This window comes from Acanthochromis polyacanthus, chromosome 2 (assembly GCF_021347895.1).
Source record: "Acanthochromis polyacanthus isolate Apoly-LR-REF ecotype Palm Island chromosome 2, KAUST_Apoly_ChrSc, whole genome shotgun sequence".
Lineage (NCBI taxonomy): Eukaryota > Metazoa > Chordata > Actinopteri > Pomacentridae > Acanthochromis > Acanthochromis polyacanthus.
In genome coordinates, this window is record NC_067114.1 from 26,145,557 (window position 1) to 26,168,208 (window position 22,652).

At 39.4% G+C, this 22,652-nt stretch overlaps 1 long non-coding RNA gene across 2 annotated transcripts; it reads left to right on the forward strand.

The window, feature by feature from the left end:
* The first annotated feature begins 4 nt into the window (after positions 1-4).
* Positions 5-21,516, forward strand: LOC110960461 (uncharacterized). 2 transcript variants are annotated; one of them, XR_002596305.2, is made up of 3 exons: positions 9-469; positions 643-740; positions 17,067-21,516. It is a non-coding gene; the product is annotated as an uncharacterized LOC110960461 (long non-coding RNA). The 2 variants fall into 2 exon arrangements; XR_007947597.1 differs by lacking the exon at positions 17,067-21,516 and having other exon boundaries at positions 5-469; positions 643-1,610.
* The last annotated feature ends 1,136 nt before the right edge of the window (positions 21,517-22,652 follow it).

The window sequence follows — 22,652 nt, forward strand, 5'->3', positions numbered from 1 at the left end:
CACTCAGTCAGTATGGATGCGCATGCACGTGCTGGAGCGCGTTAGTGTGTGTGCGTCTGTGTGTGACTGTGTGTGCGTGAATCGATGAGATACGTGCTTGATTGGGTCTCCCTTGTTGTAATAATGTACATGAGGAGGAGGAGGAGGAGGTGACGAGCTCAGGCTGCTCCCATGCATGCGGGCTGGCTGGAGCGCACGGATCAGCCGAGCTGTAGCTCCTACTACTGCCAAAACACTTTCTTGGCCGCTGATTTTTCTCCCGTATTTTTTTTTCTTTACGTGGCCTGATAGGAGCTATTTAAATCAGCCACGCAGCGAACCAGACGTGTCTCCCCACACTGCGCTCCGCTCTCCTTCCTGCGCCTCAAGTGACCGGAGAGGCGCAAACTCTTGACCAAGAGGTGTCCGTCTTTTTTCTTTGTTTTGTCAAGGGATGGAATGAAATAAAGTACTTTTCTTTTCTTTACAGGTAAGCTGACAGTCTTCCTCAGTTAAAATAGAGGTTATTCAGACATTTTCTGGAGATGCAGCTGCTCCTTTTCCTCGCAGTGTTTCACCTTATGAATGAAAGTTTTCTCTTTTTTTAAATTCAACTGAGTTGGTGAAGTGGTGAGGATGAAAATATTCTCTTGTATTTTTCAGGCAAATCCTCAGAGTGGAACGCGTGCCTTCACGGCGGTGAAAATAATGGATAAAAGATTCTTGTAGAGGGAATGGAAGAACAAGGGAGGGTAACAAGGGTGAGTTGCCAAAGGCTGTCTCTCTCTCTCTCTTTCTCTCTCCCTCTCTCCCCTCCTGTCTTCCTCTGAGCCAGACGCGGTGCTGCTGCGTCTCGTCTCTCACGCTCGTCAATAGCCAGAGAAACGGCTTTCTTCGTCGTATCCGCCGAGGGAATCAGGTCTGCCCAGCCTTTTCTGCCCGTTTCTCTTCTCTCGGTGTTAACCGGGGAGTCCGTCCGTTCCTCCTCCGTTCACCGGGCTCGTTGGAAGGTTCGGTGATTGGTGACTCTCCGCAGAAAGAGGATGTTTTCGCCGTAATCTCGCCGCGACTGTGTGCGCCGCTCCACCACTACATGCCGTTAGATCCGCCCAAGCATCTGTCCGTCTTTCCATTGGCGCATCCATCAGTGTCACACACACAGAGACGCACTACACGCACGCACACACAACTGCGCACATTCCTTGCGATACTCCCACACCCCTCCCACTCCAACCGTGTACACTCAAACGTAGCACACACACACACACACACACACACACACACACACACACACACACACACACACACACACACACACACACACACGCCACTTGCGCGCGCTCGCGGGCGATGGAGAGCTCTCCTGCTCTCCGCCTGACTGACACAGTCCACTCAGTACAAGCCAAATAAAAGATCGGCGGTTCTTCACCTCCGAGTAGGATTTCGAGTGATTTGTGACTCACGAAGGCGCGAACAGCAACAAATATCTACAAGAACAGAAAGAGAAACAGCGTGTCTCAGGTTTCTGAATTTTTTGAGACATGGAAATACTTTTATATTCCATGACAGGCTCAGTAGGGCTGGCGGTGTTTGGCTCTCAGCATGCCAAAAAAAAAAAAAAAAAAAAGAAAGTCTATAAAAAAGTCTATAAAATGTTATGTTGCCTATATATATATATATATATATATATATATATATATATATATATATATATATATATATATATATATATATGGGCAGAGAAGAGCATTTTTTGTGTTCCAAAGTAAATTAAATTAACATGATCACCTTCCAGTTCCTTCTAATAACGATGGGTCTATATTTTCTACTGTTTAATAGTGTAAATCTCAAAATAATTACTGCCTCATTTTTATTTGATTTTATTTTTGGCATTTTTATTATCTCTCAAACATTTTAATGTACTTTCAAAGAACTGCTCTACATAAATTCTGTTCATCTTTTCTTTTTCTCCGTATGTGCATCTTCTGCCGCACACCTGCAGGCACATTATCACATCTTTGCTCTCCTCTGAAATTTTATAACTGCCGTCATTTCACAAATCCTGCCTCAAAGTGTTCGCAACTGGGCACATTATGGGGCGTGTGGGTGGTGGGTGCATGATTCATACCAGACCAAACACAGAAATGCAAAATGCATTATCACAAACTAATTACATCTTCTCTTAAAGTCGTTCGTATCATGCCACACTCCAACAGCCATCGGTGTGATGTGCAGAGACTTTTACGCATCTGCTGGTGAACTGGGTACGAGTAGGAGCCACATGTGTATGGGAAGAACGCACCCAACACGGAATTGTAGAGCAAATTTGGCTTTTGACTTGTGCTTCATGGTACACAGATAAATAAGTTTTTGTCAGTGCACCACCAGGAATCTTTATTTATGTGGTTATTATTTATTTGGAATTTTCTTTTCATCTCCTTTCTTGGTCATTTTCAGCAGTAATCAGCGCTCTAACGGAATAGAAATAGCGATGAATATACGTTTTAACCCCAATTATTATGCTGTTGTGTTCCTGCAGTGTTGTTCTTTTTTCAAAAATCAAAAGTTCACTTAAGATTTATTAAGTCTCTCTCTCTCTCTCTCTCTCTCTCTCTCTCTCTCTCTCTCTCTCTCTCTCTGTGTGTGTGTGTGTGTGTGTGTGTGTGTGTGTGTGTGTGTGTGTGTGTGTGTGTGTGTGTGTGTGTGTGTGTGAGAGAGAGAGAGAGAGAGAGAGAGAGAGAGAGAGAGAGAGAGAGAGAGAGAGAGTGAGAGAGAAGAGAGAGAGAGAGAGAGAGAGAGAGAATGTCTCAGGTTCACGACATTAAACAGTTACGTAAAACTTTCTAAAGTACTTGAGGCACTAAGAAAAGCATCAGGATGTGTTACAGAAAGTAATTCAGTATGATCCATATCTGGTAAAGCAAACCGTCTTTTAATAAAAACCACTAATATTGCCCGAACTGGAATCGAACTTTGTAATTTGTAATTTAGGAGACTTGCGGTGTAACTTTGGGTCAAATTATGCCGTTAACTGTACATCTGCTAAATCCACTGAATGCCCCTTTCGTGGGTAAATTCTTTTTTTAAACTTTGTGATTATTGTAAAAGAGAACAGAACTGTACGTCTTGACACAAATATGTTCTATTTTCTATTCACGATGTTTCCTTACTTAGCTTCTTTTATTTGCCGTTTTTCTTTCTTCTTTTTTTTTTTAAAAAAAGGACGACGGTATTTTTTGGAAAATAAATACATGAGTAAATCACCACAATTTAATTGGCGTCTGCTTGTATCATACAAGAAAATTGAGAAATAAATAGGCCCAACGTATCAAATTCAGACAGTGTTAATACTTTCCAGAAGGCCTGTGGGTTAAACATCCCAGTGTATCTCTGACTTTTCACGTTGTCACTGATATTAAAACTAATTTAATTCCCCTCTCTTGTCTTTTGTTGCTCGCAGTTGAGACATTCAAGTCGCAGTGATTAAGTGAACAGATTTACTTCTCCTGTCCAGAACGGTGCATCATACTGCAAAGTAAAACTGCGGTGGCACACCAGGGTATGTTGGAATTACAGGCTTTGCAAACGCGCATAGTTTTATATGTGAGTGTTTGAGGCATAAAGTGTAGTTAGGGATGGAGGGAAGATGAGCGTGCGAGCCATGAAGTTAATCATAAAGAGCTGTAATATTGATTCCATCAGCACATGTACAGAGATACTGAGCTTAAAGGCATTAGGGCGAGGACGCGCGGACATTTAGGTTCAGACACCAAAAGGTTTTTTTTTTTGTTTGTTTGTTGTTGTTTTTTTTGCCGTGTGTGTGTCTGTGTGTGTCTCTGTGTGCATGCATGTGTGGTAAAGGCGGGATGCAGTTAGGGACTCGGGAATTCGCCTCTGCCTCTTGCCGCTGATGTCTTTACGCACAAGCCGGAGCACCAAACGTCTCTCCACGGACGCACGGCATGGCGCAGTTTTGGCACAGCACGATGGAGGGTTGAATCCAGATTCGTTTTATTATCGTTGCCCTTAATCAAAGAGCAGCCAAGATAGTGTCGAGATTGAAGTTGCACAGAGACCTCATAAGCAAGCGCGCTCACACACATATCCAATGCGCACTTTGGATAGAACACAGACTTAATCGTTTGGATGTGTTATGAGACATTGTCTTCCCAGTGGAAAAAGCGAAACGAAACAAAAAAAAAAAACAGTAAACAAGAACTTCAAATGTTGTATTCCTTTATTTGGTCGGAATCCTCCAAAGTCTATGTTACAGTCTATGTTCCATGTTTTTCCATCTTCTTTCACGAAGATCACTTTTCCAAAGAGAGGCGGCGTTGCGCACCGCCTTCACGGCACACTGGTTTCTAGCAGAGTGGTAAAGAGCCATGGGGAGGGACAGTCAGCAGAGCAATTTGAAGGAAAAAACAACACAAGAAAAAAAATTTAAAAAGAAAGGAAGTATTTGATATACGGCAGGCTATGCCCCCTCCCAAACCTCTTAACTTATGGCATAGCTCCTGAATCCTTTCGATCGTTCTCAGCATGACCGCACATTTCAGCTAAAAAAAGGGAACACAGGCTGATAAATATCTGAAAGGTGAAAAAAATAAAGTGTGGAGGTCACCATGCAAATTCGCGTAAATGTACAGGTTCAATGAAACCCTGCTTGAATAATATTCCTCGTAAGAAATTATTTACTATGAAACTGAGACTAATAAACTAATGGCCATGTGTTCCCTAAAAAACACTTGAAAATCTTTTAAAAGCCTTTTCTTACTAAATCTGTGAGAAGAATAGATTCAAACACTTGGTGCTTAAGTTAAATTAAATACTTGAAGAAGTTGTTTGCTAATAGCTATATATATATATATATATATATATATATATATATAGAGAGAGAGAGAGAGAGAGAGAGAGAGAGAGAGAGAGAGAGAGAGAGACATTTCTCTTACAGTGGAATACCTTAAAGGATGTGGCTCCTTTAAACTCCACACTTTAGTACCAGAATTGTTTTCCTCCCTAAAATCTGCTTTTTGTCACCTTGTTTTTAATTCATTTCATCTCAGCCTAAGGCCTTGCCTGTGGCTGTTGGCCGAACCGTCCTGCCTTGCTTTCCTTCAGATTTCCTTCGGACTGTTTTATTCTGTAGTGTTGCGGTTTCATTGATAGCCGAATGACCTCCAAAAGTAGCCTTCCCCAACACAGGGCAGTGGTGATGAAAAGACGCTTATTTGCATGGAATGAGACAAAAAGGAGGCCAGGGTTATACTCTCCTCAAATAACCTTAAAAGTTACAAACTCCCACCAAAAACAAGACAAGGCATTGACAAGAGAAGCTGAAAAAGATAGAGTGGATGCTCGCTCTCTCTCTCTTACTTTCTCTCTTTCTCTGTCTCCCCGACTTCCCTCCCTCCTCCCTGGTTGGGTGTGCTGTGGAGCTAGCAGGGTTGAGAGGGCAAGTGCTGACCAGCCCTCTTTCTTTCTCTGTCTGCTGTTACTAGGTCACCACACACACACACACGCACACACACACACTGACAACACAAACACGCACATATGCACACACACACACCTCTCCTTGTGGTCAGTGTTGCCACCAGGGAGAGGGGTAATTTAAGTCCTCCTTGATGCAGCCTATTCATCACTGTCCCGTGGTCCATGCTTCAAAATTAAAGTCTGATCTACAAAGTTAGACTGAAATGAGATAAAAATTGGCAGAGGTCACCGAGGGCTGGGCCAGTCAAAACACAAAGCCACGGCTCAGCTGGGCCACTATACGGTGCTGCTTTTATTATTTTTCTCTACATTTAGTGGGTTCTGATTTTTGTTTTTAGGGGAAAAAGGTCAGAAAAAAAACATGTTGAGAAGCCCAGTGGGTCAAAGCCAGGAAACTTGTACGGCTGCTCACTGCTTCATTAGCATAGTCTAGATTAGAAAAGGTACATGCATGTGTATTCTGAAGCAGAAAAGCTAAACTGCAATTAAACACTTGATATTACAGACACTTTTCCTAATATTCTAGTTAAAAAGGGATTAAGGTGAAAATGACTCAAGGACTTCTTAGGTATAAATGAACATCTTCATTATACATACAAAGAAAAGACTAAATGGTCTGCGAATGGTCACAGTTAGTCATAATGAGGAAAATTAAAACACTAACCCAAGTTTGAATGATTGTCTTAATTCCATTACCATTGTCTAAAATGAAATGTTAGTAACAGGCAGGTATAAGACGAGTGGAAACAAAGCCAGATAATACTGTTAACCCCTGTGCTTTATGTAAAGCTGTCTTTGTGTGTTCCTCTAAAAATAAACAAGCAAAAACCAATACTTCTGACCTTGTAAAAAACAAACAAAAAAGTAGGTCAAAAGGGTTGCAATGCTGACTTTGCCAATAGTGCTATACCTTATGTATCATGATTATGAAACGTGGAATGTTTTATGTAACATGGGCAATGGATGCTAGTAATAATCATTGTGAATTTTTGAAAAATACTTTCTCACTGCAATTGCAGATATAGACATGTGTGTGTGTGTGTCTTGTATTTAACCATGTTTTACAATCAGGTGCCTGAGACCCAAACAAAGTAAATGTGTCTTTCACACATTCAAAGATGCACCATAAATTAAAGCCAAGTTTCTAAACAAATCTTGTACAAATAGCAACAGTCATCAAAGAATGTTAAGTGTGTTTTTTTTTGTACAGTTTGAGCTCTTTCCCAGGGCTTCTGCAGGACCTCAAACAGGGAAATAGAGTTAGAGGTTTAGTGAAATAATTCTCCTTCATCGGGATTGTTAGAGGAGGAGGTGGAGGACGAGTAAGAAGTAAAAGAGACTGCAATTGTGCATGTTTGGACGATGGAGTTTTTGTTGTGTTTTCTACAAACACAAACATCAGTAATGTTATTGCTACTACAATTTTGCGTGCTCGAAAATAAGAAGTTGCCTTACGTGGCATTTTTTCTTTTACATTAATGACACGTGTTAATGTAGGATTAGTATTTAAAAATATATTTTCTAGAGAATTTAAGTCGTTAATGGAATACACAACATGTTTTTTCCCCTGTCGTATTAAATACCAAAAAAGAGCATAGCATAAAGGAGTTGAAAAATAATTAGTTTTTTTTTCTCATTGACTGTCTTAAAGTGAGAAGCAAATCATTGTGTTTTTCAGTTGCACAAGCTGTAGACTGGAAAGTAAACCCACAAACTCTGTTATTTTTAGGAGTAGGTATTTCTGAGGAAATGTTTGTGTCTAATGTCTGATGCAAAGTCTGATGAGTTACACTGTTTATCAGCATACAGTATGACGGCGCACTGCTGAGTGAGTCACTGCTTCCTCCTTACTGCGAGTGTGTGTGTGTGTGTGTGTGTTTTATGTGAATGTGTGTGCGGAAACCACGCTGACAGCTGCAGCTCATTACAGGCACTATTACTGATGGGGACTGCTGGGGGAAATTCCTTCTTCCACAGAGCAAACCACCCTGTTTACCACACACACGCACGCACGCAAACACACGCATAGGTCTTGCTTATTCATAAACTAGAGCTGCAACATCTGTAACCGAGTCAAAAATGAAACAGAAACACTTAATGAACATTTACTCCTGAGCCGAAAATGAAGAAAATGGAAGCTTCTGTAAAGAGGAGGTGAGACACATTACATCCTTCCAGTTGCTAGAGAATGAAAGACATCCTGTGGATGAAGTATACGGGTAGTGAGTCCTGTAGGTGGGTGTGCATGTAAACACAGACACATCCACAGCCACAGGGTGAGCACTCTTAAGAGGAGATGAGATCACCAGAGCACTCTAAGCCTTGCTGCACTGGCAAACAGCAGCATCTCTCTCTCTTTCACTCTCTCTCTCTTTCACAGACACACACACACCACACACTCACACACACATGGCCACAAAGTATACAGTGTCCAGTGACGTTAATGAGAGGGCTGAAAGCCAGACACACATGTGCTAGAGTCATTAGGGAAGACTTCATAGCTACACTTCAGGCCACTACACTCCATTACTGTACTTCATTGGTTACTCTGCTTGAAAATAGTGGTTTCTCAAAGTCAAGTTCAGGGACCACCAGGACTCCTCCGAGAGCCCCAGAGACTTCTTCTTCTCTGAATAAAAAAAGACCACTTACCTGTTCTTTTTTCCCCTCTCATTTATTTATTGTCTATTTGTTTATCAAGGGACAGTCAGTGTGTTTGTAGTGTAAATTCAAAGTAAAATTCCAAATAAAAACTGCTCATTTACCTTTCTTTCTGTGGTGCTGCAGCAATATCAGTTCTCCATCTGCTACCAGTCGGTGAAGATGAGCTTTTCTAATTGTGTCTAGTTGGATTTGAAATGGATGGTCCAGCTGAGGACTATTTAAAAAATAGCATCAGGAAAAAGAAGGATACAATGAATCAGGATTGAATGTAGAAAAGTCAAAAATTACAATTGCGTACAGCAATTCATAGTTAGTACTTAGGTTTAATCGTCATCAAAAAAAAAGATGGAGTTCACTTGATCAGAAGATTATCCTTCTTCAAGATTAAGTTAGAAGAATAAAGCTGTCATTCTCAGATAGTTATCGCATTGTTAATAAGTTCCACAATAAGACCAAATCAACAACATCCACAAGTGCTTCTTTTATGAAATGGGCCTTTAGGATTCGTTCACTTTCTGATTTACCTTGTCCACTGCTAATGTCTTAAAGGAATAAAGACTTTAGCAGTCGCAGCCCTCTAACTTCCTTATTCTTTCTTCTTTGGTCCAATTTCCATTCTCAGACTCACAGAGTTTGCGGCACATTCCCATTAAGTCCCTGACAGTCCCAGGGTTGTCCTACTGTAAAATCATCAAGTGCATAAGAGCTCTGGTATAGATTTTACAATGCTATCATGCTCACTAGTTCTTCATAGTAATACTGTAATGTCTAAACATGATTGTCCAGCCCCCATAAAGTGTACACAAACCAGTGGCTTAGGGAAGAAATCGGCTAGACGTTTCTCTGTGACTAGTGACAGCATCTGGCTGCTGCTGTTGTGGTTATTTACTGTATTGCACTATTTGTAGAGTTGTTTGTGTTTCCAGTCAAATGTTTTGCATAAGATTTCCATCTGTTCTTACCCATGACCTTTGGTCGTTTGCCAAAATGTGTAGCCACTACAGTATCACACAAACTGAGTGATTAGCTGACCAGTTTATTAATATGAAACAGAAGTCCAGATTATTGTTTTTTAAATGGTGAATGTGTGCTATCACCATAGTGTGTTCCATTCCTCATTTTTACACCATCTCAAGCCCTCATGAATGCTCACACTTAACACTACAGCTGTGACATCTGCTAAGTCTGTAAGGGTTTAGTGCTTCGACCTGAGGGTGGAGATTGGGCCATTTTCTTCTTTTTGGAATTCGTCTTCTTCCATGTCTATCAGTGCCACCTGTCTCAGTTTAATTGTGGACGTTTACTCATATAATTCATTCTGTATGTTAAATGAATTCCCATTTTACCTTAATGAAAGTGGGACAAACCAGTAGCTTCCGTGGCAAAAGAAAACCGAAAATGAGATGCAAAAAAAGAATTCAATGAATAAATGAAAATGCATGTTTGTTTGTTTTTTTACCAAAAAAAAATACACAAAAATACACACAAGTACATAGGAAATAGTGAGGTCTTTCAGGCTTCTGTGGATTTAAAATATTTACTAAAGATAACATTTGCTGCTCATCTTAACATTGAATGTTACATTGATGACAGAATTTCTTTGAAAATTCCCATCAATACATATGTTTCATTGTATTGTTAATTTTATTCCTACATATTTCACTTCAGGCACACTCAGGATGTTTGAATGAGTGAATTTAACCATTTAGCAAACTCTCTCTTCCTCCAATAATCTTCGTGCCCATAAGTTAAAAGTTTAGAATTCCCTCATGAAGCAGACCCAACCAGTGTTCAGAGTTGGAGTTCTGACTAATTGCAGTGCAGTCATCAAGGCAACTGGACAGTAGCAAGTGGACAAAAAAGAGTATTAATGATTCATCTTATGTGGAAGAATACATTAAATCATTTCAATATGTAGGTTTGCAAATGAAAAACACTGTTCTTTTGTTGCTTTTATTGAGTTTGACCAGTCTCATACATGTTTGAGTAATTTTGTATTGCATTAAATGCATCATCTGGTCCTACGAGACACTCTACGGATAAACAGAACCTTTTTACAAAGAATTAACTGTATGCATATATGTCTTGAGCATTCTTGACCCATTAATGTGGCATCGATAAATCAGCATTAGATACATTTTCAGCCATTAGAATTTTTTTCCCAGTTTTGTCACTATTCAGTCTGAGTGGGCAATGTTGTAAAACTATAACTGTCCATACTGAGACTCCACTGACAGCATGGACTGTCCAGAGTTACAACGGACTCTTTCTGGAAAGAGATATTACAGCTATTATAGCGTCATTTTCTTGTTGGTGAAGCTCAAACTCCATTTACATCCTTTGTTTATGGAGGAATTCAACAGGCAGAAAGATCCATATGAAGATGAATAAATTCAAAAGTCCAGATGCCACTAGTGAGAAACAAGAATCATTTTAATAATATATAAATATATTTAGGTAATTTTTGTTAATTGACCTATGACAATAATGTACCCCAAATACAGACACATTAGTGGAAAAAAAAACTAAAATGCATGTTCGCATGTATTTACTCCTTTATATTTTTTATGTACTTAAATTACAATAAATCATGTATTCATTATTAAACATATCTATTACTTTGCTTCTGCTATGCTTAATTAATTATATAAGTTACATATTTTAAGAGGAGTGTGGTTACTGCAAACACAGATTTATGTATATTCAAGTCGCATAACTGAAAATTATTTGTAATAAAAAAGGACTTCAATTTACTGCAAAATAATAAATAAAATAAATAAATACATACATTTTCAGCTCTGATGGTGCTGGACCTCTTCTCAGCATCGGTACTTTGTTCCCAGTTCTTTCAATGTAGGAACTGTGTGCTGTTTGCTGTACAGAAAACCTCATAGGTCAATAAGGTAAGATCCCAATAACATGTCAGGGAGCAGCTCTCTGTACATAGGAGCTGGTGTTAGCACCAGCTGAGTCAAATCAGACTGAATCAAGCGTTGGGGACATATTGCTGAGCAATCTTAACAGCAGGCACATTCAGCTATGGTAAGCACAGAGTGTAATAATTCCTTCACCTGCATTGCCTAAAGCAAGCAAAATTTTGTCACAACAACCCAATATCAAGGCAAAGTGTGCTTAGCTTATTTGTGGCTGTGACTCATCTACCATTAGCAGTGTTGATGTTTTAGTCCACAGCCCTGGCCCCTTTTTCCTTTTTCATCAAGCAAGATAGCTAGCAAGTTGTGGTCATTGATATGGTAAGGTGCTGTGCTACAGTCATTTAGCAGTTGTAGCTTCAAAGACGAGGAAGTCACCAACACAAATCCATCAGGAGAGGTGAAGTGTTAGTTCAGGTATACGCTGGAATCAGGTCTAAGTTTGAGGCCTCTCTTTATAGAAAAGCTTTGCCATTGCGTCTTCCATTAAGCATGCACAATTAAGAGAAGTACAGTAGGTAATAGTAAAACAAATAGAACTTATCTGATCATTGTCCTAGCGTCCAAGCACACATTTCAGTCGTCTATGCTTTCCCTTTAAATTCTTTTATACCTAAACCCTGACTGGTCCCTAGCAGTCCCAAGTTTCAGCTGAAATGAAAAATTCCTGTAGCTAAAAGAGCTTAAAAACAAACACAAAAACTAATAATAATCACATTTTGCAGTAATACAGGATGAAACCCTTCAAATCAAATTAAGTTCCAAATTCAGTTGAAAAACGACAGAAATCTTGCGCAAACTTGAGATACGTCAATCTCTCTATCCTGAATTAAACACAAATTCTGATGTCATTTCATTCTTTGTTACATCTTAACTGCATTATATAAATATTGGCCATATGCAAACATAGCACTAGGTTATGGAAGCACTCAGGAGTGAAATACAGCATATCTGAGGATATACAGCAGGTGTGTAGGAACCACTTCACACTGAGAGGTGCAGCGGACACAAATCATGAGCTGATACTTATGTCACATCAGCCCAGAGGTACTTCAGCTGCACCCAGTGTTTATCTTATTGCAACTCTTCTTACTGTCACATTAATATCTCCCTCCTCCACCCACATCCAGCCCACCGCTACCCTGTACCCAACACCTATTACAGGGAAAGAGAGACAGATTATTTTCTTTTATTTGAGAGCTGTACAAAAAAATCAAAACAGAGAAATCTAGTTTTGGGTGTTTAAATCACGGTTGAGACTAATAGATGCATAAAACTATTTAGGCACAAACTCTGTTCATACAGATCATTTTCATTAGCTCATGTTGTGGAATTTAATTTATTACAAAGAAAATGACAATATATTTATTTCTGCTTTATATCCAATGCAAGACACTAATTCATCTAAAATCAACTGGAAAATGATAACTGTCAGTTTTTGTTGTTTATTTCCCCTAAAATGGTTCATGAAACTTGATTAATACAGTCATGATTTGTTAAGGCAACTCAGAACGCTTGGTTAAAGTTTAGAAAAGTTTAAATGTTAAGCAAGTCTCATACTGACCTCAAAGCTGTGTTGATTTGTTCAATATTAAATTAAAATCAAAATAAAGAAGTTTTAGCTGGGATGATGAACAGGATATTACTTAGCTTAGAGCGGTACATCACAATGTCTGACTTTTAAAACCTGCACTTTAAAGCATACACAATTACCAAAAATAGCCACCTGGAACAACCAAATGACTACTGCGTCACTGCCTGGATGGTGAGTATGGCGGTGATGTAAGTCGTGTACTGTGGCCTGTGCAGACAAAGCTCCCCACCGCTATCGTCATCAAAACATTGCAAGGCTGCAGTTTATTCTGTTTTTCTGGAGCAAACATCTGAGGATGGGTGACGTTAAAACACTTAATAAACTTACTGAGAAGGCTGGCTCAGTTCTGTGTGTGTGGAGATGGACAATCTACATGCAGTGACAGAGACAAAGATGTTCTTGAATCTCCTCTCCATCGTGGATGATTCCCACCCTCTGCACTTCGCTTTCTCTGGCCAGAGGAGCGCGCTCAGCTTGACGCTGAAAATGATGAAAGGCTCCAGTGAACGTCACAGAAAGTTGTTTTATGTGGCCATCCAGTTTCCTCTTTCCGTTGAATTTTTAATTTTTTCTTAAATTTAATTTTAATTTTTTAATTTTAATTTTCCATTTGTCACCCATCACCCAAGTTTGACAAATTAAATTAGATGTACATTAACAATTCATGGGAGACAGGACTGAGTAGGAGTTACAGTAAGTAATAAAAAAAAATCTCCCTACAATAAAGCCACAAGACAAACATCTGTCAGTTAAAATACACTTTAGAATTTCATGCACTTGATCTGTGTTTGTTTGTGTGCACATGTTTCCTGTCATGACCATACAAGCCTCCTAACGTAAACTCACACTGACCTCACATTGAACATTATCTATATGCCTGTCCGTGCCTCTGCACACACAATAGATAGGATACTGTGTTAAATGTAGGCACCCTGGGGTGCAGTGGCCACAGTTTCTCCCTTACAAACTGGCAGTCAGGTGCCCTTGGGCTCTGTGAAGATGTTAGCTGACTTGACATCCACGTTGGAGTCATGTCTGCTCTGCGACTGCTCCACGCCTGTCTGAATTAGCGCTTCACTGCCGGGGCTGAAATGGCCAACAATCTGCCCTACCTCGGGGGAGGCAAGTGGAGAGGTCAATATGCTCAAATGATTTTCCACTTCTACAGAGAGTGAGTAGTCCTAGCTTTAGGATATTTGGTGACACAGAGGATTGCTCACTGGCGTGATTTTTTCAATATGTCTCCTGCTCCTCAAATGCTGAGATGCAGATTTTCGTGCGTGCGAAGTGATGACTGATGGTCGTGGAAACAGGATGCAGTGTCCTCGACAGTAAACAGATGGTGACCAGCAGATCACCATGATCAGGCCTCCGAGGTTCTGGACTCTCACAGGGACGCACTGTGTCCTGTGAAGGGTGTATATGTGTATGTGTGTGTGTGTGTAGTCCGAAGCAGTTTGTAAAGCCCTTCCTTCTCAACTGTCAACCTCCCAGAGAGAGGATCAAGTGCTAAGCTGAGGACTCAGGAGCTCAGTGCCTGGTGTGTATATGTGCGTATCTATGGGTGTGTGTGTGTGTGTGTGTGTGTGTGTGTGTGTGTGTGTGTGTCCAGCAACCTACACTTGTGGTTTTAGGGACTAAGGAAGTGATATATCCTTTTATCTGTTACTGTGGGTGACCACAAGCTTGACCGGAGTCGCTCCGCAAAGCTAAATCCGCACACTCAATGGATCAGTGTATTTGTGTGTGGTGGGATGTACAAAGGTGCATCAGAGAGCAGCGCCTTTCTCCTGAGGGGGAAGCACAGAGTTGAAAGGTCAAACACACATGTGGGGGGTCAGTGAGCAGCTTGGCAAGCGGAACAGAAACCTCATGTGCAGAAACACGTAGATCTGTTACTGTGTGTGTGTGTGTGTGTGTGTGTGTGTGTGTGTCTGTGTGTCTGTGTGTATGGGTGTGTGTATCTGCATCGGTGTGAGGTAGATGAATATATGAAAATAATTTTGAAAGAGGTCAAATGTTGAAATGTAGAATTATAGTGTTGGAATCGGTCAAATGTGTGTGTGTTGTATCTAACATAAAGCAAGAAGATCGCTTTTCCTTGCATTAATTTTTATCCCTGTAATCATAAAATGTTTCTTGTGGTGAAGAAACAGGCCAGGAAAGTGTTGTTGTAACTAATTTACATAGTTTTTTGTCCTGATTACTATTTGACGAAGTATCGTTTTACAAAATTCTGTTGCACAAATGATTTTAAGCAAATTACTGAGTCATAACTAGAAAGTGTTAATTATGCCCCCTAGTCCCACTGATACAAATGAAGGGTTTTGTCATTATAAATCCAATTTTTGTTACTCAAGTAAAAATTAAAGGCTTATACAGTATAGACTAAAACATTGGTTTCCAGTATCTCTTACTTGTAACCATTAAATACAAAGCATCATCTGCTGTGTTTAACACTCACAATGTCCCTTTGAATTGTGAGCAGTTGATTTTTAAATAATAGAGAGCTTCATTTGAAATCTCAAAGAAAACAAAGCAAAGACCATGAAAAGCAGAAATGAATGTAGAATATTTTTCTTTTTCTTCTCTTATTTCAGGAATCATCACTTGACCCACTGGAGCCGTAGCACGCAGCGTCAGGGTCCACACCTATACAATAGCTGCTGGCCCTGATGCTGAATGCCAGTGGGTTAAATCACTGCAAAAATACACTAAGAGATATGAACTCCTTAGAGTGTTTTAACACTCAATAAAATAAAACCAAAAGCTGGTTCAGTTTTAAGATTTTTTTTTAAACAATGTGTTCGGGTTAAAATGAGCCACTTCAAAAAAACGCTTAAAAACTGGGATTTTTATAATGGAATGAATATCCCCATCTTATTATGTGTGGGAATATACATTGTTCAAAAGTAAAACTATACACTCCCGTTCAAAGGTTTGGACAGACAATTTCATATTTTCCATGAAAAGTCACACTTTTATTCATGTGCCGACAATTGCACAAGGGTTTTCTAATCATCAATTAGCCTTTCAACACCATTAGCTAACACAATGTAGCATTAGAACACAGGAGCGATGGTTGCTGGAAATGTTCCTCTGTACCTCTATGTAGATATTCCATAAATCATCCGTTTCCAGTTAGAATAGTCATTTACCACATTAACAATGTCAAGACTGTATTTCTGATTACTTTAATGTTATCTTTATTGAAATTTTTTTCTTCCAAAAATAAGTATGTTTCTAAGTGACCCCAAACTTTTGAATGGTGCTGTATATATACTTTATGCCATGCATAATTGTGTCCCTCCTTTCATCTTGATTGGTGCAATCTGAGAGCTTCAATTTTATTTCTGTCATTGCTCAAACAGACTGGTGAATTTCTTTCACTGCATCATCTAAATCTCTGTGAAACACACTGGTAACCGTTGGGGGTTACTGAACATGATGCATCAGCAGTAGGGCACGAAATCATCCAGCTGACACTAGTAGGAGCCAGACTATGGTGCTCATGAACATACTATACACTGATTGAATAATCAGTGATCAGGAGAACCATTCACTGAATCAATCAACTGAATCATAACGGAACAGATATAATGTTTGCTACTAAAATAAACAAAGATATTTTTGAAGTGTTTGAATTACAAAAAAAAGAGGGGGATTTGATTAAAAATGTCACCAGTTAAGGGCCAAATACTATTGAGTGCAAAAGCAAATACTACATGAGAATCAGTTACCAACTTTGATACTTGCTGTGGTTGTACTTACATTTGTAGCTGCATAAGCGCTATCGGTAGTTTTGTTACACTGATAAATATATTTTCTTCAAAAAAGGCAGCCTTAGCAGCTCATTATTGCTGCACTGACGTTGTGCATTTGCCACGTCCTTATACTGCAGATGCTAGTCATATTAATAGGTACTGTATTAGTAACAGTCACAATTCATTACTAACAAATTGTGACTACATATTTTATCACTACTCTGTAATTTTTTTCTCCCTCTTTGCTTTTGTATCTTTTTTCTATTTATAAAGCATGCCAAGCTCACCCCATCAACCTGTGCAATAGCGACAAAAGGATGACTTTCATTTACACTTGGGATGAGGCAGGAAAATAGAGATGTACAGTTGAAGTGATTTTACTGCTTCTCACGTATTATACCATGGTTTATAGTGTTGTAACAGGAAGCGGCGTATGTCAGGGGGGCAGCGCTACCTTACAACGTAGGAAGAAATGTGTTAAAAGCCAAACCGTGTTTGGAGACGCGTTTTCACAGCTACGATCTAAACTACAACAAGAGTTGGAGTTACTTTGAGGGCAGAAGGACGACGCAGATTGGTATTTCGAGGTCTCAATCTCATCATCTCACTTCCTCTGCTTCTTCTACGTTTTTGCAGGTTGGCGCAGTGATTTGCAAGATCATTCATTGATCCGGTGCATTTGACCTCAGCTGGAACCAGCGGTCTGCCAGGGTATGAGACCATATGCACACAAGCACACTCATTTAGGTGCAACGAAATACACTCATCTTGAAAACGTAGCCAACGCGTTACTCGTCGCTAAGTAGATGTTTCAGTTGCCTGTGCATGCCATCCCTCCCTACTCTGCTTTGATGTCACCCATCAGTTAGTCTCACACACACACACACACTCCACATCACCCATCAGTTTGCCCGACAGACACCTAAATGTACATCTTCACACTCATGAAGTGCCCAACATTTTTACATCACACATCAGATTACACCAGATTCACTCACACACACACACACACACACACACACACACACACACACACACACACACACACACACACACACACTCGCACATTCACAAATCATCACACATCAGTTATGTCTTTGGAGTGGGAGGGGTTGACAGGAGAGAGGAGGAAGTACACAGGAAGTACATTAGTTATCACTCCCCTGTCTTCTCCACCTTTTCACTTCTTATCACCACCTGACGTCTCAGACCCTGGCCGAGCCACTTCTCCTTCCCATCCCACCCCTTTCCTTTTCTCTTTCTGTCTCTGTCTTGCTCACACACACGCCTTTAAAAATGACTTCCGTGCTCCACTTTAATGTCGGGCCCTTGGATCTAGATGACACTTGGCAAGCCGCAGCAGCCGCAAGACAACCGGATGAAATATTTAAATGAAATATGGCAGGGGTATAAGAGGTGAAGAAAGGAAGGGGAATAAACGATGGAGAGAAAAGAATACAAGACATAGGATGAGGAAAGAGAGAGTGGCAATATTCAGATGGTGAGCAGAATGTGAGGAATTTCTTTTCTTGGCTAAGAGAGGGCCGGTTGACAAGAGGTGCAGATGAATTGGCTTTCACCTAAATGTAGCCTGGAGAGATATATACCTATATAGAATGAGATCACATCGCTTCATCTTGGAATCATCAGCAAGTCTCAGGATGTGTCAAAGCGGCGTCAGCACTGTGCCAGCTCAGCTGCTTAGAGGAGGGCAATGAATCTAAAACATACCTAAATGAAATGAAACAGTGATTTTGTGACTTTAAAATGTAGTTCTGTCTGGCTTTTTTAATCAATAAGCCTAGAAGTCTATACAGAGCCATAATGCGAGACGAGACTAAATGCTAACATGGCTATATGCTCAATGACAGCGTTGATGTTTAGCAGGCATTAGCTTACTGTGTTAATACAAAAGATTCACCAGCATGAATGGCATCGTCGACTCTGAATCATTGTGTGATTGTTTGAAAGCACAATGTCTCAGCTTGTGAAACATTTTATTATACCAAAACCACAACAACAATAGATGAGGCAGCAGCAATAGTTCCCTCCTTGTAAAGACTGCGTGCACACCAAGAGTCATTCTTTTTTTGTTGTTGCATTTTTTATTTTTTTACCGTCCAAAGACCAAACTGCTTTTTTGTGTATTTCTTTGTAAGAAAAGGGGGTGAACATTATGGAGTTAGATGTGTTTGTTTGCACTGAACAGAGATTACTACCTAGGCTCTAATAAATGGAATTAGTTTTGAAGATACCCTGTCAAAAACAAAGTGAAAAACTGGGCCTAAAGAAGGAGTCAAGTAATTAGCAGTTGTTACTATTAACTCTGCTGGGAACATGGATGTTTGTAACAAATTGCATGGTCCAATCCAGCCATTAGCTTAGTTAGCCATGAATAGCACTCATGGAGCAGTCACGAAATGATAAAAACCTGTAGAAGTTATTGTTAAAGAGCCACATAGGCACCAATCCTTGCAGGCAGCTGTTTGGATATTTCATTTGACAAATTAAACGCTCTTCCAAGGTGGTGATGGAAATTAAAGGGGCTCATTAGAATTTTTCTCATCCACAATGGATCTCAATATCTTGCAATGTTTTTGTTGCAGTTTTTCTTGTTTATAAAGCATTTAACAAATTAGTTAAGAAAATACTATACAAAATAACATTATTATTCAACAGTCCATACATTTCACCGAAAGCCAATGATCCTCATGATGGTGTTAAGTGAGCACCAATATTAACAGGACACATCCTCGGCGGACCATCAGTGTCTGCACAGAATTTTGCAACACGCCATTCGTTAGTTGTTCAGATATTTCAGTCTGGACGAAAGTGATGTTTCGAGTGATACTATTCTGACAAGTCATTAACATTTTGTGTATGATCACAGTTTAACTTAGATTTATGGCATTTTTTTCTGTCTGTTTAATACACTAAACACTACTCACAAAAATTCTGAAGCCTCAGAATGTGATCAAATCAAATCAGGCTTTATTGTCCTTTAGCTGTACATACGTCAGTGGTGTGGACAAGATGAGAGAGTGTTTCTCCAGGATCCAATTTAAAGCAATTTAACAAACTTTATGATAGAGGAAAGAAAAAAAGGACAATCAAAAGAACACCCACACTTATGTAATCACACAACCACCACTCACCCTCCTTCCCACACACATACACACATCACTAAGTTTTACAAATTGGCAGTTGTTGAATTGTTATTAAGTGTCCATAGCAGCAGCCTGTGATGTAAAGTCCACAACGGTTAAAGTGACCTTGTGGAATAATAAACAATTTAAATACTGAAACCAAAAAAGCTCAACTTGGATTGGGGTGCAGAAGTGTATGCATATCCTGATCAGAAGTTTAGCATTCTGACAGCTTGTGGAATGAAGCTGTTGTGATTGAACACATTATGAAGGACACCAATATAAATGTCAGACTTTTTTTTGCCTCTTTAAACTTGAAAAAAAAGGCTGATCTTTGCTTATATGATGCATAGTTACCCAGCCCCAGTGAGCTAAGGTTTCTTAGCAAGAATTAATGTTTTTATTTGCAACTCAAGTAGGTCTGCCCTGTATATAATTTCAGCATCAACAATATGACTTGTGCATTAGTAACACTGTGGGACATGTGATGTGAGGTAAGTAAATTAACTCAGATGCCATGCTACAGCTTTTTGTTGCATGGTGATGAAAGACACTCACAAAGTTCTCATTGTTACATTTCTAATCTACAGTGATTAAACCTCATTTAGTCTGTGATTATAGCGTATAGATTTAGATTTGTTTAAACTTTATTTAAACAACAGAGAATTTGTTCGAGGTGCACATGTGGAAAATGAGCAAAGCAAGGAAAAAGAAAACCTTGTTTGCGAAAAGAAACACAATGTCATCTGTGTGAAAACATTTCCATAGGCAAGAGGCAATACAACTGATTTGCTTTCTCATTTAAATAAGTGCCAAAAAATCTGCATAAGTAGTATAAAGACAGATCTGGATTCTATCCAAAGCAGAAATAACATTTTATATACCTTTGCCTGGTAGGTTCCACTATTGGAGAAACTGCCTTTTTGTTTGTCTGTTATTTTTCTTCAGATTTCTCACTGATTGACTTTTACTTTCAAGGCAACAAAATCACTCCAATCCTTCTAGAATGACCAATTCTTTTTAAATAAAGTTATTTAAGTTAAGTCATCTGGTGAAAATACCTGTACTTTTTCATACCACAATAAATATTGCAGCAAAGCAAGGCATTTCAATGTCTTTTTCTTTCAGTACTGTGCAGCCATGAACTCAAGGTCTTCCAGAGTTGAGCCTTAGTTTTTGTTATGTATGATTCTGAATTATAATAAAATTTTGAGCGAGCTAATTGTTGACTATGAGTGCACTTAACAGAGTGTGTGTCTGCCTGTAAAAGTGTGGATTCCTAGTGATTACAGCAGCTGCAAGCTACCCAAGCTTGTCCAGAGTGGGAAGTAGCAATTATGAGAGCAGAGAGGGGACCAAAGGAACACCAAAAATAAATTAGTAGAGGATTTTTTTCTCATATTTTATTCTTTTGTTATATATTTATTAAATAATTTCAGTTCCCTTTGTGTAAAAATGTCTTCTAACTCATACGGAAAAGTAAAGAAGACAAAAAAATTGCCTTTTTTCATTTTATTTTTTTACTATCCAAGACCCCTAAGACCTAAACATCTTTAAACTAGGACTATAACTGAGCCTTGTAATTCCGTGTTCTACATCTTGAAAGCACAAAGTGTATATGTGAGTTTTATACAGCTTATTTAATTATCCGCTCTTGTCAAATTGGTGATATTTATTGATCGTTTTAGCTTGCTGGTCCTGCAAACGCCTATTTAAAGTGTTGCATGTTCTCCACTGTGTGTGTGTGTGTGTGTGTGTGTGTGTGTGTGTGTGTGTGTGTGTGTGTGTGTGTGTGTGTGTGTACATAATGTAGACTGTTAAACATGTGTGCATGGGTTTGTATTTGTCCTGCTTTTCACAAAACTGGACATCAGGGCTACCTGCCAGACACGTGTGTGTGTTTATTAGCTTGTACAGTAAGTAAAAGGAAGTGAACCCAATTTTACTGTGTCCTGTCATGTTTCAGTAGTTGAAAAAGGTCAATAAAAATAAAGATTTGATGCTAAAAATGTGTGATGTCATTTGTAAATTGCATTCAGCATTGTTCAAAATCCTCGTATTCCCATGTGTGCAGAAATGCTGTTTCCGAATTTTCAGAACGAACTCCCTCTTTTGTTGCCAGACCAAGTGAGGTGAATGGCATATGCACAAGCAAAACGTAGAAAAAAGAGGCAGCATATATGTGTTTTACATGCATACCAACACTTTGTGGTGGTTTTAACAGAGCGGGGGGGGGGGGGGGGGGGGGGGATCACAGTCTTCATTATTCTCCAGAACAAATTCTGCATGCTACAATGAAAATGCTAACGTATTGCCATCCAGTAGTTCAGAGTAAAGTATTACTTCAAATAAACATTATGTTTCCAAGTGCCGGGCTTTGTGAATAAATGAAATGGAGAAGGAACAGAGGGGTTTTCTGCTGTGATTGGGTGCAGATGTGAGCTCCAGTCTGGGTTTGGTTAAAGTCCCGCTGCCAGGAATATTTGCTACAATTCAATAAATAGAGCTGTTAGGAGCAAGGCATTTCCTTGTCACCATGTCAAGGTTTCAGAGCGGATGTTTCACATTGGGTGTTTTCACTCTGCCTATCCAGTGTTTAGCTTCTACACTCAGCTCAATACAAAACACTGCGACTATTGAAAAGCTGCAGGGGCAGATTAAATGATTTATTTGAATTGGAATTTACACTTGGATTTACAGATGTATGCATTACAGTTTGATTGCTGTGGGGCTTTCAGTGGTGATACATAAGACTGTGGACACGGGAGTTTTTTCTGTCACATATTGTTTTTAACACGTTTTAAGCAACCGTGGAATGCAAATATGCCCGTGTGATAGATAGAATGGTTTTAGGTTTAACTAAACTTAATAATAAGACAAAAACGTGAATTAATTAATGTTAAATGTTGATTCTTTTTTGCCCTGACATTTCTAGGCCAATTGGTATGGATACCTATCTCCAAATTCGTAGGTTAAACAAATATATATTTGAAGAACATAAAACTGTTTCTTGTCAATATTATTTCAGTGTCCATCTCGATATATAATCATGAACTTGCATAGTAGCAGCACCTTT